Raw genomic sequence first — 19,141 nt, 5'->3', positions numbered from 1 at the left:
TGTGATGCCTGTAAATAATAAAGAGCATTTTATGACTGGTTCCTTGAGTGACCATTGCTTGGGGGCTTAGCATACAGCTTCACGAGTGGCCCCTCGTATTATCACAAGTAATACATTGGAATCATGGGGTGACACCAAACATGCAATGTTTCATTTTCTCTTTATTTGCTGATCCACGTCTACAAATCTGGAAATTAGTGCCGCAACACTGTGCGACCAACAGCAGTCTTCATTTGGAAGCCAGATTGAACTTGCAAATTATAGGTCTATTGGGGCATATATTAGTCTTACAAGCCAGTCTACTTTCAGCCCTAACAGTGTGACATATTTCGAATGAGCTTTTTCCTCTGAAGACAAAAACAAGTTTCCCATTCAACACTCACTGCGTAAAATAGGGTAATTGAAATGTGCACTTGCAGCATGCTAACAAATGTCATTAAACAGCATTGTACTTGTGTCAATACATGCTGGCTGCTTGTAAATCTGCATGTAGACACATACATGTAATAAGAAACAAGCAGTACAATGGAGCGAGAGCTGTATGTTCTTTCATACTGTAGGAGACTGCTGTCCTGGCTCTCTTTAGGATACGGTGCATACTCTCATATTGTAACGAGTGTGACCTAGCTGATCCTCGGGCAACGATCACGATGGATCACGTAGTGTCAGTAATTCGCAGATAGCTGCCTTTGCCTTGTTGCAGTCTGTCTGTACATTATCCTAATTCACACCTGGAATATTAAGAAAAGAAACCAGATGACAAACGAGCACTCATCTAATTCTTTCGGTCTGTTTTCTCTGCTCAGTTTGTCCACATGCCGAGCAGCAAGCCCAAACAGCCACAATTATGAAAAATGCCTGGCTTTCGTCATTCCATCTAATACTGGTGTCGCAAAGCCACTTTTGATTGCAGTCAAGCCTGATGCGGATCACATTTCTTGATTGCAATCGACAGTGATAGCTGGTAACACTGTCGACTTAGGCGATCCTTGGATGGAGTTTCAGGTGTTGCAGGTCCAAGGTACTTGTCAAATTTTTCTAATGTGCTGTAAAAATTTCAATATAAACTTATCTTCTCTTTAAGGAAAATATTTCGTTTGTCATTGTGAGCATAGGGCCGTTATCGTCAGCTGTTTGTATGCAACTCTTCCCGACATATTCTTGCTTCTCTTTACGAGTCGCTCTTGTTTACTTGTGTAATAATATCCTATTCCTTAATTTTCTCAGTTTTCTGGTTCATTTGTATATTTATGGTTTCAGTAGTCTTCAGTATGTAAACATGTGTCCTCAAAAAAATTCAATGCTACTCATATTCCGTGGATTCATACTAACCATTGGCTGAGCATCGAGCCAGTGTTACGCATGCATTGTATCAAACAAATGGTCATCAGCCTACGATCGCGATAAAGATGCTCAAACCTGATGCACGCATTCTTTATCCTAATGGAGCAAGATCACGACTGAAGTGACCGTGTGGCACCGGTATAATTGCAACGTGCAAATACAACGAGAAATCAGTGGGAACTCATTCAAAGGAAAAATCACTGGCAGTGCACAATGGAAATTCTGTTGAGCTCTCACTGTAGTCAGTCAACTGGTGTTGAAATTCCATGTAATTTGACTTTACTCAATTATAGTACAACAAATCGACAATGGAAATTCAACACCCATTTTCGTAAGGGCTCGGATCGGGCGACTATGTCCCCGCACACAGAGACGTTCCTATAACGCACAATGAGCTTACTAAATTATTTTACTTAGAGAGAAGGGTTTTCCCCCGCCTCACTTTAAGCTTAGCAGGCCGCAGGTGGGCACACTCAGACTACAGCAAACGAACTCTTACCCAAATCCGGCGTCCCTTAGCAGCATATATCCCGAGATTATACTAATTGTTCTTGTGTGGCCTGTGGTGAGGTTGCTAGTTTGCCTCATATGCTCAGGGAGTGCGGGTCCCTGGGCCCGAAGTTCACCAAAGAAGAGTGGTACTCGCTCCTGGGAAGTCCCGTCTTTGAGGACCAAATGCTGGCCGTCCAGCGGGCCCGTGATCGGGCCGGCTTTCTTTTCCTTTCTTTTCTTTCGAGGAACCCGTATGGGTTTCCTTTGTAGGAATTGCTACGAACGGGTGGATGTCTGATTTTCCCTTTATTCATTACTTTTCTCCACCTTGCGGGTTTCTGCAGAACTGCTACGTCAAGACTCTTGCCTTTGCTTCGTGTTGTCGACAAATTCGACTTCGCCCTGCCTTCTGCTAGCCGCCTGGTTAGCTCAGATGGTAGAGCGGCTGCCCCGGAAAGGCGGTGGTCCCGGGTTCGAGTCCCGGACCAGGACGAATTTTTCTTCAACTATGAGGCTTTTCTTTCGAGGAACCCGTATGGGTTTCCTTTGTAGCAATTGCTACGAACGGGTGGATGTGTGATTCTCCCTTTATTCATTACTTCTCTCCACCTTGCGGGTTTCCGCAGAACTACTACGTCAAGTTTAGTACTTGTTTGATTACGTGTACTTGTCTTACTCCAGTGCTTTGTTGCTGTAATGGTTTGTACACACATGTACAGTAAAGGGTGATTTTGGGGTGCAAAATGTCGGCAAAGTATTGGCATGTACTTGTACGTGAAAAAGATACGTATACTTTGCGTAGGTATTTCTGTACACCCACTTGAGCTTTCATTAGGGCTGAAGTACCCCGGTTTAAGCAAAAGCATGTCACAAGCACTGTATTGGACCTTCTGATGGTACTTCGATGCACCCAGTCTGCCGAGAGAAGACCGCTGGAATGTGTTGCTTTGGTGAGAGCAAGCAGGGCATCTGAAAAAAGTAAAGCCAATAATTTATCTTCACTCATGCAAGAGGTTAACCCATAGGCGTCAAATTTGTTTATGTTCATAAAGATAAGGAAGCGTCAGCATTGCGAACATAGGAGATAATGAACAAATCTTATTGAAAAATATGTAGTTTCATGCAATTTCTATGTTTCAAAGGAACATGGATTATTGTGGGAGAATTAGCTGTCATATTTAGCAGGCTACTGAAACAAGTGTTATAGGAAAAAGATGGATATATTGTCTGATTAACAATGATTACTACTATTGAAGCAACAAAACACAAGCATAAAATACCTTTAAAAACAACACCGACAGGTTGAGATAATAAATTACTCAGAAACTAAATCCTTCTGCCAGAAAAGTAAATACCGTAGTGTACTGGCTTTGGCATTGCGCTGCTAAAGTAGTGGGCATGGGATCGAATCCCGGCCACAATGGCTGCATTTCGATGACAGGGAAATGCAAAAACCCCTATGTAAGTTCCATTGGGTACACGTTAAAGAAGACTAGGAATCCCGTCAACTTGAAGTTATAAAAACTGGAGGAAATATCGGGATAAGGAAACTCACAAAAGTAGAAGGCGCTGGCCATGCGAAGACCATATAAAGCCTTTCATGGTAGGTACCAGCAGCCGCTAAATTTCTTGCAAATGCTCAGTATAGCAGAAGCGGTATCTTTCGGTAGATCACTTTTGCGAGGTATTGAACAAGTTGGCACCCGACATGTTGGGCATTTACGGGCAGCAGCAATTCTTTCACAGATCATAGCAAACACTCTTACACATAGGTATTGACACGTCCAAATCCTAGTGACACAAAATATCACGAGACTGCTCGTATGACAAAAAAGTTATCAACTGGCAATACTGCCCAAGGGCCGAGATTTTGTAGCCATACCTTTCGCTTGATTATGCGCCACTCTTTCTTTCACTGCTTTGGCTGGCTTATCTTGTACTGATAACAAGGGTGGGGATCGCTATGACAATTTGCGAAGTGCGATTAGAAACGGCATCGAAAAATGTTTTGTAACAAAACTGCAGCCCTGAACTCGTTAATAAAGGAAATACCTATAGCATACCAATCATTTGGCGCAGCGCAAAGCATGCCGTAGTGTGCCGGTCCGCACAGAGCACAGCAAACTGACAACTCGCCGCACACATGCGAGCATGAATGTTTCGGAGGTCACGTGTGCCTTCTTGTGCTCATCGCACATTCTAAGGGGTGAGAGGAACACTCCGCCAAGATTATCAATGATATCGCAGCCGCATGTGAACAGTAGGTAAGAGTGGCGTAGAATGAAGTCGAATTTTCTACGAACTTGCAATATTGCCACTTTTTGGCAATATCACAATTGCGCACAAAGTATGGAAACCTTTGGGTGATGACTTTTCCCCTACATTCTCGAAGTCTAGATTTCGAGATATCAGGAGCACAGTGCCAACGAATTTTGTAATAAGAAGTGAAATGTACATAGAGTTAACAAGAGGCCAGGAAAAAAATTGAATTGACTGATATCTCGAGATATCAGGGTTTGAGTTCAGAAGTGTTTAATGTATAATACAGAGTCCCCGCTACAGCATGCCTCGCAATCATATTGTGACTTTAGCATGCAAAACTCAACGATTGAAATTTTTTAAATACAAATACTACATTCATAAGATAAAATGTTTATAGAAAATAAGCTGAATGCAGCTAAATATACAATAATTTGATACTTTCCAAAGCAAGAAATTCTCAAATGTTTTGAGCAACGATCTACTAAAGTCAAGATTACTCCCACCAGCTTTAAATTGTCTATTCTGCCCTACCTTCTTTACCTTTAACCAAAATTATAAGGGCAGCGTACATCCATGGTGGTGAATACAGCCAAAAAGATTTATGCCATTCCTTGATGAAGTGCATGGCATTGTTTCAAGCGACAGCACAAGTGTGCATTGTGATCATTAGCCTATGCAAATGGTTTCAAACTTCTTGATGACACAGGCCCCTGTAAAGGTTCACAAGTCACTGTGGCTCTCCTTTCATCAGTTTTTGTCCGAAAAATCATACAGATTAAAACATTAACCCGAGTTTGAACCTGTTAATGCATTGTTTCATAAGGATGAAAGTGTGGCCACTGACCAAGCCAAGCCGGAAAAACTCAGATTCTGGAGCAGAGAGATTTCTGGGTTACACTATGGCAGGTAAGCTCGTTGGCCTTTTTTCTTCCTTCAGAAGCAGATGACTTATGGCATGTTCTACGGTGCAGGTTACTTTTGCCAGGATTGGGTGAAGCATTTTGTTTACAGGAGCAGATGAACACAAGCAGATCAACGTGCGAGGTATTAATATGGGCAGGAGTGACGTAGGGTGGGAAAAGGTGTTACGGGTTTGGTGCCGCGCAAATGACGACCGTCTTTTCAGACAAAGACACGCAACAAGAAAATAATTTGGCCCGTTGGTTCTCCCAAGCCCCGTCAGCGACCCAGAGGCCAGGTTTGTACGTTAACGTTCCAAACACGGTCTGATGTGGTGGTTCGGCAAATTAAAACCTGCACCCTATTCTTTTAATGCGTTAGCATTTTTAGGGTGCTTCATGTACTTTACAGCTGTTATGTATGCATGTGTGCACGCTTTTTACTTTGTTTATCTTGTGCACTTCTGAGACCACGCGCCGGTTCGATGACGCCACCCTTTGTGCTAGATGCCAAAAACTGTCAATAAGGAAACGCAAAACAGTACTCCCGCTGCAGTACCCGCCTGCAGTACACGCGTTCCGATGATGGCAATCCGTTTTGTCGCTAAACTAATTTGATACAAACGCATACATGTTTGTTTTCCACAGGCTATGGATTCCAATGGCCATAAACTTATCAAATGGTAGGGGAGAGAACGCGTGGAATTGCAGAGGCATATTTGTCGCTTTTTATTTCAATTTTTTTAATACTGCAATCATTATGCGGTGATTTTCGTAGGGTAACACAAGCGTAATATATACAATAGTCTGTACAGAAAATACACAGGTTGTGACGAAGATCGGCAGGCTGAAGAGCTCCGTTGCCATCGCGCGGCTCGTACCCAGTTCGTTCGCTGGCTGTGCACTACCTGCTGTTGCCGCGTTGGTCGGTGCTCCTCCACGACCCGAATAAACCACCTTTACAATTGGTGGAGGTGCTGGGTACAAACGGAATTCTGGAACTTCGCAACCGGACACTGCAGCCTGTCTTCATTATGCCGGAAGAAGGACTACCGCAACCACAACCCGAAGCCCCGGTGACTACCGTGGACTGCCCCGGCCCGTTTCGTCAACGCGACCCGCCCATCTTCAGCTTTACCAAAGACCATGACGTAGAAGACTGGCTCGCTGACTACGACCGGGTGAGCATCCACAACCACTGGGACGACACCAAAAAAAACTGAATTACGTATCGTTTTATTTGAGCGGTGTCGCCAGCGTGTGGCACCGCAACAATGAACGTGATCTCACGAGGTTGACAGATTTCAAAACTAACGTGACGAAGGTATTCGGGCGCCCCGCCGTTCGCAAGCTTCGCGCCGAGCAACGTTTGCGCAGTCGTGCGCAACAGTGCGGGGAGACATTTACAAGTTATATAGAAGATGTTGTCGACCTCTGCAACCGCGTTGACGTCACAACAGCTGATGCCGAGAAGATCTGCCATATCTTAAAAGGCATTGAAGGCGACGCATTCCAGATGCTCTTGGCGAAAAATCCGGCTACACTCTCTGAACTCGTCAGTCTTTGCCAAAGCTTCGACGAACTCCGCAAACAACGCATAGCCACACGCCAATCTCCTCCTCAGGCGACTTCGATGTCGAGCTTGGCTGTTACCCCGGATAACACGTCGCTACTGCTACAGATCAAGGAGTACGTCCGTGAAGAGGTGGCTCGTCAGCTTTCTCTGATTCCCCTTACACACGGCCAGTCGAATTCTCCGTTGGCGCCCGCTCTCCAATCTGTCATCAAGGAGCAAGTAGCCGACCACATTCCGCCTTCTCTCCAGCAGGCTCCGGTTGCCGCTCCCCTGACGTACGCCGAAGTCGCTTCGAGGACTGCACCACAGACCTACGGTCCCCTTCGCCCTCCTTTGCGGCCGCCCCTATCCGCTCCAGTCCGGCCACTGGTGCAGTATGCACGACCTCAAGATCAATGGCTCACGGAAGACAACCGCCCTATTTGTTTTTATTGGGGCCGTGCTGGACATATAGCACGTCACTGTTGCGTCCTTACACCGAACGTCCCCAACAATGTGCTTCCAATGCGCCACGTTTCCAACAACGCCGCAACTATTCGGACACCTCTGAATCTCCTCCTGTCGTTGACACCGCATTCTCCGCCGCTCGCAATTCACCTTCTGCTCGCCGTCGCTCGCTTTCCCCGATGCACCATCGTCGGAGCCCTTTGCGCCAGGAAAACTAAATATCGCAGTTCAGGAGGCGAGAACTGCGGTGCCAGCGAAATGTATAAAGCATCGCACTTCCCCGAAGAACGTTATTGAAGTCGCAATAGAAGGAACATTGACACTAGCACTTGTCGACACCGGCGCTGCACTTTCAGCGATAGATGCCCGTATTTGCCGCAAGATAGGAAAAGTGACGGCGCCGCTTTCTGGCATGTCTGTCAACTGCCAACGCGCAGCACGTCGAGCTTTCCGGCGCCTGCACTACTCGTGTCATAATTCAGGAGGTCCTCTATATCACAGAATTCATTGTGTTGCCATCATGTTCACACGGCGTCATATTAGGTTGGGACATTCTCTCCACACATCACGCGATCATTGTCTGCGCCCGCGCCGAAATCGAGCTGTTTCAGTTTTGGATCAATATTACCACTGACCATAAGGACCATTGTCGCAAAATCTCTGTTTCAGAAGACACCGTTATACCTGCCTGGTCTTCCACTCTTGTCAGTATCTCTTGTGACTATGTATTTGACGGCACAGTACTCTTCGCTCCGTCTGAACTCTTAGTTCGCCGCCGTTCACTACCACTGCCGTTCGCCATCCTCGAGTTCAAAGCTGGCGCATCGCTCATGTGCGTCTCAAACCCATCGGCTGAACCAATTACTGCATGCCGCCGTGAAAGCCTTGGCAGAGCAGAGCCACTGACCTCATCTTCAATATTTGACACCATGGACGACTCCACTTATATTGCTGCTTTCGACGCATCGTGTCCTCAGTCACTCCGCGTTCTTTTACGCCAGCAATTGCCAGTGACCTTACGACGACGCAGCGCGACGAACTTCGCTTGCTCCATGGCCCTTCCTCTTTTGATTCCCAAGCAACATCACTCGGTCGCACAACGACTGTTTCGCACACCATCGACACTGAGAGCCATGCACCAATCCGACAGCGTCCCTACCGAGTATCGGCGACTGAGAGACGCGTTATCAATGACCACGTCAACGATATGCTCAATCGCGGTGTCATGCAGCCTTCTAGTAGTCCTTGGGCGTCACCAGTCGTCCTAGTTATAAAAAAAGACGGCACCATACGATTGCCCGTCGATTATCGAAGGCTTAACAGGCTTAACAGGACACCCAAAAGGATGTATACCCGTTGCCACGTATTGACGACGCACTTGACTGTTTGCAAGAAGCGGAGTTTTTTTCCTCCTTAGATCTCCGCTCTGGCTACTGGCAGGTGCCCATGGCTGACGCTGACTGTTCTAAAACCGCGTTTGTAACACCAGACTGCTTGTATGAATTCACTGTAATGCCGTTCGGTCTGTGCAGTGCGCCCGCCACCTTTGAACGCATGATGGACGGCATCCTACGCGGCCTGAAGTGGCATACTTGTCTCTGCTACCTGGACGACGTTGTCGTCTTTTCTCCTGGGTTTCCGACCCATCTTCGGCATTTACATTAAGTTTTGACCTGTCTCCGGAATGCTGGTCTCTGGCTTAACTTAAAAAAGTGCCGATTTGCAGCTCGAAAACTGACTATATTAGGGCACGTTGTCTCCAAAGAAGGCATTCTTCCTGATCCTGATAAACTTCGCGCCGTATCCGAATTTCCGAAGCACACTAACTTGAAATCACTACGCAGCTTCATTGGCCTATGCTCCTACTTTCGACTTTTTGTTCGCAATTTCGCTACTGTGATCGCACCAATTAACGAACTTCTCCAAGGCGACAATGAACTTTCTGCTTGGTCGGAAGCCTCTGAGATGCCTTAACGACTCTTCGTCACCTACTCAAGTCTCCGCCAGTATCCAAAAAAAAAGTATCCCAAAAAGTAGCGAAATTAGTTACAATAACGTCTGAGGTCAGAGAAAGCGCCAAAACTTGTCCTGGTAAGAGTCAGTACACACGAACCTGCGTCACACGGCCGAGGTGCTTTTCGTCACAAAGTCTGGTGCGGCGAGCGCGCCCAAAAACTACCGAAACAAGTTATAATAATGATTGGGCTCATAGAAAGCGTCGCAGACATATCCCAGTACGAGTAATTAACTCAAATTAACTACGCTTGGACGGCGAAGCTGTTTTTCTATAACTGCGTCACTAAATAGGTTGCGTTTTGTGCGGTAAGCCTAAATTTGCTTGAAGTGCGTCACAGAAGGTCAATCAAAATTGCTCACATTGCTGTAGTCCAGTAGTGCAGCAGCGCCGTGTCGAAATGCAGACCGAGCACAAAGGAACGCCAGGAGCCCAAAAAACGAGCTACATCCGAAACAGACGGGTCGCCAAGTACGCGAGCTTCCCATGCGCTGGCGGCATCACTCGCTCCTAGCTGTGGCATGTCTGGCGCATGACGTATGCACGCGCGTCTGGCGTGCCGCTAGCTTGTTGCTATGCAACGCAAGAAAAATAACTCGCAAAGCATAAGTTCATTTAAATTGCAGCGGTGGCGTAGAGGTGGAACACCCGCCTCGCGTGCAAGAGGTCCATGGTTCGAATCCCGGTGCCGACAATCTTCCACCGGATTAAAAAAAAAATCCACGTGTTGATAAAATTGCACAAACAGGCCTGGAGTGTCGCCTGATCCCGGTGACCAGAACCGGTAACGCACTCCCTCACCAGAGCAGGATTGGCCACCCTGGTGCAGTACTTGGCCACAACATCCTATATGAACACAACAATCAAACCCCGGCCCTCAGTCCCCAGCAGCTGCGAAGCAACTGACCTCGGCGGCGGTCATACCTGCGACGCAGCAGTGGGTGCTAAGAATCACTGGCTCCGGACAGGCCGCCATTGGAATATGAACCTGGCAACGTTTAACGCTAGAACGTTATCTAGTGAGGCGAGTCTAGCAGTGCTATTGGAGGAATTAGAAGGCAGTAAATGGGATATAATAGGGCTCAGTGAAGTTAGGAGGCCGAAAGAAGCCTATACAGTGCTAAAAAGCGGGCACGTCCTGTGCTACCGGGGCTTAGCGGAGAGAAGAGAACTAGGAGTCGGACTCCTGATTAATAAGAATATAGCTGGTAACATACAGGAATTCTATAGCATTAACGAGAGGGTGGCAGGGCTTGCTGTGAAACTATATATGAGGTATAAAATGAAGATTGTACAGGTCTACGCCCCTACATCCAGTCATGATGACCAGGAAGTCGAAAGCTTCTATGAACATGTGGAATCGGCGATGGGTAGAGTGAAAACTAAATACGCTATACTAATGGGCGACTTTAATGCCAAGGTAGGCAAGAAGCAGGCTGGAGACAAGGCAGTGGGGGAATATGGCATAGGCACTAGAAATAGCAGGGGAGAGTTATTCGTAGAGTTTGCGGAACAGAATAATATGAGGATGACGAATACCTTCTTCCGCAAGCGGGACAGCCGAAAGTGGACCTGGGGGAGCCCGAACGGCGAGACTAGAAATGAAATAGACTTCATACTCTGCGCTAACCCTGGCATCATACAAGATGTGGACGTGGTCGGCAAGGTGCGCTGCAGTGACCACCGGATGGTAAGAACTCGAATTAGCCTAGACCTGAGGAGGGAACGGAAGAAACTGGTACATAAGAAGCCGATTAATTAGTTAGCGGTAAGAGGGAAAATAGAGGAATTCCAGATGAAGCTACAGAACAGGTATTCGGCTTTAACTCCGGAAGAGGACCTTAGTGTTGAAGCAATGATCGACAATCTTGTGGGCATCATTAAAGAGTGTGCAATGGAAGTCGGTGGTAACTCCGTTAAGCAGGATACCAGCAAACTATCGCAGGAGACGAAAGATCTAATCAAGAAACGCCAATGTATGAAAGCATCTAACCCTACAGCTAGAATAGAACTGGCAGAACTTTCGAAGTTAATCAACAAGCGTAAAACAGCTGACATAAGGAAGTATAATATGGATAGAATTGAACATGCTCTCAGGAACGGAGGAAGCCTAAAAACAGTGAAGAAGAAACTAGAAATTGGCAAGAATCAGATGTATGCGTTAAGAGACAAAGCCGGCAATATCATTACTAATATGGATGAGATAGTTCAAGTGGCTGAGGATTTCTATAGAGATTTATACAGTACCAGTGGCACTCTCGACGATAATGGAAGAAAAATTAGTCCAGAGGAATTCGAAATCCCAAAGGTAACGCCGGAAGAAGTAAAGAAAGCCTTGGGAGATATGCAAAGGGGGAAGGCAGCTGGGGAGGATCAGGTAACAACAGATTTGTTGAAGGATGGTGGACAGATTGTTCTAGAGAAACTGGCCACCCTGTATACGCAATGCCTCATGACCTCGAGCGTACCGGAATCTTGGAAGAACCCTAACATAATCCTAATCCATAAGAAAGGGGACGCCAAAGACTTGAAAAATTATAGACCGATCAGCCTACTGTCCGTTGCCTACAAACTATTTACTAAGGTAATTGCAAATAGAATCAGGAACACCTTAGACTTCTGTCAAGCAAAGGACCAGGCAGGATTCCGTAAAGGCTATTCAACAATAGATCATATTCACACCATCAATCAGGTGATAGAGAAATGTGCGGAATATAACCATCCCTTAGATATAGCTTTCATTGATTACGAGAAAGCGTTTGATTCTGTCGAAACCTCAGCAGTCATAGAGGCATTACGGAATCAGGGTGTAGACGAGCCGTATGTAAAAATACTGAAAGATATCTATAGGGGCTCCACAGCCACCGTAGTCCTCCATAAAGCAAGCAACAAAATCCCAATAAAGAAAGGCCTCAGGCAGGGAGATACGATATCTCCAATGCTATTCACAGCGTGTTTACAGGAGGTATTCAGAGACCTGGATTGGGAAGAATTGGGGATAAAAGTTAACGGAGAATACCTTAGTAACTTGCGATTCGCTGATGATATTGCCTTGCTTAGTAACTCAGGGGACCAATTGCAATGCATGCTCACTGACCTGGAGAGGCAAAGCAGGAGAGTGGGTCTAAAAATTAATCTGCAGAAAACTAAAGCAATGCTTAACAGTCTCGGAAGAGAACAGCAATTTACAATAGGCAGCGAGGCACTGGAAGTCGTAAGGGAATACATCTACTTAGGACAGGTAGTGACGGCGGATCCGGATCATGAGACGGAAATAATCAGAAGAATAAGAATGGGCTGGGGTGCGTTTGGCAGGCATTCTCAGATCATGAACAGCAGGTTGCCATTATCCCTCAAGAGAAAAGTATATAATACCTGTGTCTTACCAGTACTCACCTACGGGGCAGAAACCTGGAGGCTTACGAAAAGGGTTCTACTCAAATTGAGGACGACGCAACGAGCTATGGAAAGAAGAATGATAGGTGTACCGTTAAGGGATAAGAAAAGAGCAGATTGGGTGAGGGAACAAACGCGAGTTAATGACATCTTAGTTGAAATCAAGAAAAAGAAATGGGCATGGGCAGGACATGTAATGAGGAGGGAAGATAACCGATGGTCATTAAGGGTTATGGACTGGATCCCAAGGGAAGGGAAGCGTAGCAGGGGGCGGCAGAAAGTTAGGTGGGCGGATGAGATTAAAAAGTTTGCAGGCATGGCATGGCCACAATTAGTACATGACCGGGGTTGTTGGAGAAGTATGGGAGAGGCCTTTGCCCTGCAGTGGGCGTAACCAGGCTGATCATGATGATGATGATGATAAGTTCATTTACGCGCAAAACTTTCTTTAGTTTTAGTGGGAAAGAATAAAAAATATAAAACGTTGTCTGCAAGTTCATTTCACATTCTTTTTTTCTGATGCTCGCGTCAACTAACGGATGGAGTTGAAACTAGGCGTGACGTGTTTCCTGTTGCCAGTTTTTGCTGAGTGTCCACTCTTGTTGAATTTCTTTCTCTGTGGTAATCACGGAGGAAGGAAATTCAGGAGAGGCCCTGACGTCACTCTTTGTGAAGCTAAAGTGAAACCGGAAGTTGGCGTTACTCATGGCGTTGCTCCGCCTATCGGGCCGGCTCTCCTCTCTTATTTACAATTCTCGCGAAACCACGCCGTGCTGCGCGCAACCGTGCTTCTCGTACCCGCGCGCTCCGCAGTAATACTAAACAATCGTTAGCACGTTAGCATGATTCGGCCAAAGAGGGCAAAATTTCCCGCGGATATTCCTTCCTCCGTTGCCATTACCATGGCGCTGTACATTGTGTACAGCGTTGCATGCGCGTTCATTTCACGAACTTTAGTTCCTCCTGTCCCGCCTGGCGACAGCAACATCTGGGAGAGCACGGTCCAGATAACGCAGCGCAACAAAACGCGGAGACCAACGCAAATCTGCCAGCACGGCGCCTTTGCCACGGTACGAAACCTACGGAGCAACACGTGTGAGCGCACAGAACCAAAAGAGAGCCGCCTTTGGGGCCCGAAAGGCGTCGTCGCTACAGCAAAGAAATAAAAAATCAGCAAAAAAGAGGAGTCTACTACGTCACTTCCTCCACACTTTTCTCCTAGCTTGCGGAGGGGGTAGGGCCTCTCCTCAGTTTCCTTCCTCCATGATGGTAATATTCTTCCCGCGTGGCAATAGCTGGAACGCAGGGAAATTACGATCTCTAAATCAATGAGGATGGAGTCTAGAAAACTAACAGCTATTCAGTACGACACAATTAACAGCCTCACAATTTACTCTGGAAGCCGAGGCAGTTTTCTGCAAAATATTTTTAAGAAAGGAATAATGTGTCGGTACTTGTATAAAAGCTACGAAAAAATTTGAATACGACAGAGTTCTTTTATTCAAGTATATTTTGTAACAAGAACGAAAAAAAAAACGGCCGTGGCTTAGCTTGGTTAAGCCTGGTGATTGCGAAGCAATAGTGTGTTATTCTCGGATCAGCTGGTAGTACGGCTGGTGGTAGTCTTGGGTTGTGCTAGTGTTACGGCTTACAGTGAATCATCTAAGCACCAGCGCGTCCAGGTGCATCTCGGATTTGAGCACGCCGTTGGCGAACGCCCGTATCGAGCTGAAGGACGAGAGGTCCAAGTAGCGCATGACGACGTTCTCGATGCTCGACACCCGCCGAACGTCGGCGGCTGCGAGGAGGCCGCTGCTGATGTCGCGACACGCGAGGAAGACTCGTGTAGGGTGCCTAGATGCCAGCGCCGCCGTTCAGGGTGGTGCCATTCTTTGACCACCCCCACGCCACCTCTTTCTCGCTGGGACGCCATATTGAATCACGGCGGGCGGTCAGAGTGGTCGCAGTTGATCGGTGCTAACAGCTGAGCTTGCGTTGTTCGAGGCACTCGCTGATGGTTCAACTTGTTTAACAGTGTTCGACTGTATGACTGACAAGCTTGTCAAGTCCACTGAGCCATCATGACGGGCTGTTGTGTGCCAATGTGCTCCGGGTCAACACGTAAAGGTCTGCGTTGTTTTCGCTTCCCCCGGGACTCGGAGCGAAGAAAGAAATGGGAAGCTCAAGTAAAGCGGGATCGGTGGAAAGCGACTGACAGCACATATATCTGCGAGGTGAGTTCCAAAACAGTTAAGTCTTATTGGTCCGTATTTTGCAATTAAAGCAAACTCGTGTGAGCCGCTGTTGCATAGGCAGCGTATAGGTACGCGCATACGTATGGGCGCGAGCGTGTTTTTCGTTTTTAACTTAGCTTTTCTACGCGAGTAGTGCCCTGATTATAGAGTCGGACGACGGGGATTTTGATTCGCGGAATATTTAACACTAGCAAAATATCGTAACGTCGCACACCTGTTTTATATTTTCACAGAAAGCACTGGCGCCTCCTTTGCAAAGTTCGCGTCGCTATTGTTTAGACAGCAGAGTTATTTTTAAGTTAAGCGAAAATAGACGAACGAAAAGTTAAGTGCTCGTTATTTGCTACTGAAGGCACACACTGCTTCATCAGGAGAGTGCAGCTGTTGTGCTGGTGCCACTCGAAGCCCTGCGGTTTTCTTTGAGATCTCAATAGATAATTGCGGCTCTCATGTCAAAGTGCATACAGGATTTTTTTATTGGTATATAATTGCATCGGGGGGGGGGGGGGGGGTGCTATTCGAAAGCGACGTAGCCGATGTTATGATCGCGGGCATATTTGCACTACGCTGTTCGTAAGCAGACCTTATCGCTGCATGTGCGTTCCCGATCGTGGTTGCTATTCCGTGACGGAGCTAAATACCTAAGCAGGATGCACTCATGTAAACGTGCAGCTAACGCACATTATGGGTCAAATTTTTCCTGAGCTTTCTGGCTCGGCGTCCGTCGTAGCTTGCGCGTTGTTTGGAAACGTGCGAGGTTCGGTAATACAGCAACATTTTTTATGAACATTTTCTGTTAAGCACCTTAAATAACTGGTTATTTTTTACAAGTATTTTCGTATCAGCCCAAACAAGCATGAATAATCACATTTGGTGTTTTATTTATTTTTTTAGCTCCACTTTGAAGAGGACCAGTTTCAGAAAAATCGGCAGGATGGACGCCGCCTGTTAAAGTCTACAGCTCTGCCCACGCTGTTCGACTTTAGACGTGAGTAATAATTGTAGTGGAGGGTATTATTTCCGCGATTTGCAGTTATTTCAATAAGCATTGTGACATGTCTTTTTTATTCTTATTATTCAGCTCAACCTAAACGAAGGGAACTCCCTATGAGACCGACTGCCGTATGTGGACCTGCTGGCGAGGAAGGCACCAAGTCCTCCTCAACATTTGCTACAGACGCTGACCAAGAAGAGTCCGCAGAACTGAGTCGAGATAGTACCTCTTCTTTCGAAGAAAATGCAGTCGAGCATGAGAGCAATGAAGATATTTCCTCGCTCTCTGTATGTGAGCTACGAAAGGCTCTGCAAGATGCGAAAAAGAAAAACACTGATTTGCAAGAAAACTTGTCGACATCAAAAAAGAAGTTAAAGACTGCTGCCAGGAAAACAAAGCGGTTAGAAAAAGACCTCTCAACGCTGACAAAAAATCTGGATTTCTTGAACGAGGACCAGAAGGCTGCCTTGAAGAGAAAGAGCCGGAAAGGCAGTGTATGGAGTGCAGAAACCATAAAGAAAGCGCTGCAACTCAAATTTTCTTGTGGCTCTGCAGGCTACGACTTACTTTTAGAACAGGGCAATCCTCTTCCCTCACGAAGAACACTTTGCAGACGACTGCAGCACCTGTCATTTAAGCCCGGCGTCTTGATTGATTAGTAAATATGATGAAAGTGAAAGTGGCCGCAATGTCAAACATTGAAAAAGACTGCGTCATATTTCTCGATGAAATGGAGATTCGCAAGGGTGTCGAGCTAGACCGCAGTGGTGACGGCTTCCTTGGCAAGGTGACGCGCCCTGAAACCGACCGAGCAGCAAACCATGTACTCGTCTTTATGGTTGGGGGCCTAAACACCCGCTGGAAGCAGGTGATTGCTTATCACTACACAGGTGCTTTTGTCAATGGAGAGAAGCTGAGAGACTTTGTCGTCCATTTAATCAGCCTTTGTGCAGACATTTCTTTGCGTGCGCTGTGCGTGACATGCGACATGGGGAGCTCCAACCGTGCTATGTAGCGGAGCTTAAACCTGTCAAGCTCCCGCTACACTGTCACTAGATGCACTGTTCCCCACCCATGTGACAATTCTATGTCATTGTTTTTTATGCCGGATCCTTCACATGTACTAAAAAATATTAGAGGGCACCTCGTGCGAAAAGATCCCATGAAACTTAGTGAACAAATAGTGGCAAAGTACAATTTACGCAGCAGTGACATGTCGATTGAGTGCATAGAAGCAGTCCTAAAGATGGACTCAGAACAACTGAAGGTGGTACCTAACCTGAGTACCGTGCATATTTCCAACGGCCACTTCACAAAGATGAAGGTAGGGGTAGCTGTTCAGTTATTCCGGGAAGCACCTGCAGCTATAAGGTACTTTGTAGAGCGTATGAAGCTGCCGCCCGAGGCTGAAACAACAGCCTGGTTTTGTGAAGTAATTTTCAAGTGGTACACAATCATGACTGCACGGCACCCTGTTGTTGCTCTGAGCTTATCAAATGAAAGCAAATATGAAGAGGCTATTGCAACGCTGAAACTCGCTGTTGAAGTCATTGATAGCTTAGGCATTGGCATCAAAAAGGTCTGGAAGCCATGCCAGGCAGGGGTGCTAATGTCCACTGCTGTAGTGCTTCAACTGCATGAATTTCTGCTAAAGAAATGTGGCTATGCATTCTTATTGACAGGACGATTGGCCCAAGATTGCCTGGAGAAGTTGTCTTCGGTCATCAGGATGATTTCTCCTGTGCCCAGTGCTTATGATGTCAAAAATGCGCTCAGAATTGTGTCAGTTAGCCAGTTCCTCAAGCTACCTAAGAACTCTGGTTATGAAGCTGACGACAGCAACTACTTAGTGGATTTCTTCTCTGCAGAGATTCAAGAAGTGCAGAAAGAATTTCAAGAACCCTCGTACGATGATGAATGCACAGAGGGCGAGCCATTGTCTCTTGTAGAAAATGACATCATTGCTCACTTGGCAGGGTATTTGGTGAAGTCTTTTATATCTACTAACAAACCATGCTCCACCTCTACTGAGTCCCTGATTGCTGATGAGGCGTCCGATGAGCATGCTCTTGTGCAGCTCAAGGAGTACAATCGAGGTTCTAGAAATTTGGTGTATCTAAGCCATACGGTACTGCGCTTTGTTTCTTCCTGTGAATGTGTCTAAGAAATTTTCACAGGAAAATGATGTTTGTCATTTGGATCACCCAATCAATACATTGACGAGCCTTATTGAGCGGTCAGTTTCTCTGCCACCTAGTGAATGCGCTGACCACCCAAGCGTTATGAGAAAACTGATGTGCCGTTTTGTTGTCATGCGACTGCGTATCTACCTCCGCTGGCTGAACGAGCCTGATTATTCAGACGACGGTTATAGCAGCAAGACTGTGGCTGGCGTGAACTTGTCGTAGAGTACCTTGCTTTAAATCTTACACCACTCCGTAAATAGCTTTTTTACTACTGACTTACTGGCTTATTTTGTAGTTTGCATCTTTCTTCATGCTTTGTTTTCATGTTTGTTGCAAAGGTAACACCACAGTGCACGTAGCAACTTTTTGCCCCTATGTCTTGCTCGCTTATGTGGAGATTTGCATCTTTTTCCATACTTTGTTTTTATGCTTTCCTTTTAAGGTTAAACCCCCCTTTACATACCCCACTTATCTGTCCCTCTGTCTTGCTTACTTGTACTGTAGTTTGCGTTTTTTCATGGTCGACTGCACTTGATATTAAATAAATAATTTGCACTGTTCTTTTTTGTTTTGTTGCCTTTGCCGTCTGTAAGGTGTGAGGTTGACAAGATAGGTTACATATTGTTCTGCAGCACTAGAAGCTGAACCTTTAGGGAGCAGTTTTTTTCAACATCCTAGCCCATCACCACCCAATTTTGCAGGCAAAATAGGAATTGCATGCACAGGCATCGTCAAAACTACAGCTTTTTACTAAACCTTTTCTCGTCGATTGTTTTTCACAAAGCATAAATGTTCAGTCTGCTACTTTTATTTCGGATTTAAAATTGTTAGGAAAGAATTACTGCAGTTATTTAATGACCTCAAATTCACCGTTTTTTGTGTAGGTGTACAAGCATGATTTATATATGAGTACAGATGGGCATGAATAAAATAAATACAATGAAAAATATATGCAGAAATGCGCTTCACAAACGGAGTAATCGTAGCAGAACAACCGGTGTCCATGTCCAGAGCGCAAGCGAAGCCTGCATATGAGCGCACGCAAGAACGCTCGGTGGTTGTGCGCCTGTCAGAAAAATAAAACGAGTGGAAAACTTGCAGTAGTGGTTTAACCTACCGCCAATGAGGTGCAATCAGTTTTCATGGGCCTCGTGAAAGAAAACGCAGGCGCAGTGGCAACGTTGGTATACGCGGCATCGTTTGTATGTACCAGCGCCAGCCTGTAAACAGATGTGATTGCACCCCTGCGGGCAATAAACAGGCGAGGAACTCGCAG

The 19,141-nt window shown here is 46.2% G+C and overlaps 1 non-coding gene across 1 annotated transcript; it reads left to right on the top strand.

Annotated features, from left to right (window-relative positions):
• The first annotated feature begins 2,254 nt into the window (after positions 1-2,254).
• On the top strand, positions 2,255-2,329 carry TRNAS-GGA (transfer RNA serine (anticodon GGA)). The gene has a single exon. It is a non-coding gene; the product is annotated as a tRNA-Ser (tRNA).
• The last annotated feature ends 16,812 nt before the right edge of the window (positions 2,330-19,141 follow it).

Source organism: Dermacentor variabilis, chromosome 9, assembly GCF_050947875.1.
Source record: "Dermacentor variabilis isolate Ectoservices chromosome 9, ASM5094787v1, whole genome shotgun sequence".
NCBI classification, from domain to species: Eukaryota; Metazoa; Arthropoda; class Arachnida; order Ixodida; family Ixodidae; genus Dermacentor; species Dermacentor variabilis.
The sequence above is the reverse complement of the archived record's forward strand: the minus strand, read 5'-3'. Positions and strand labels throughout refer to the sequence as shown.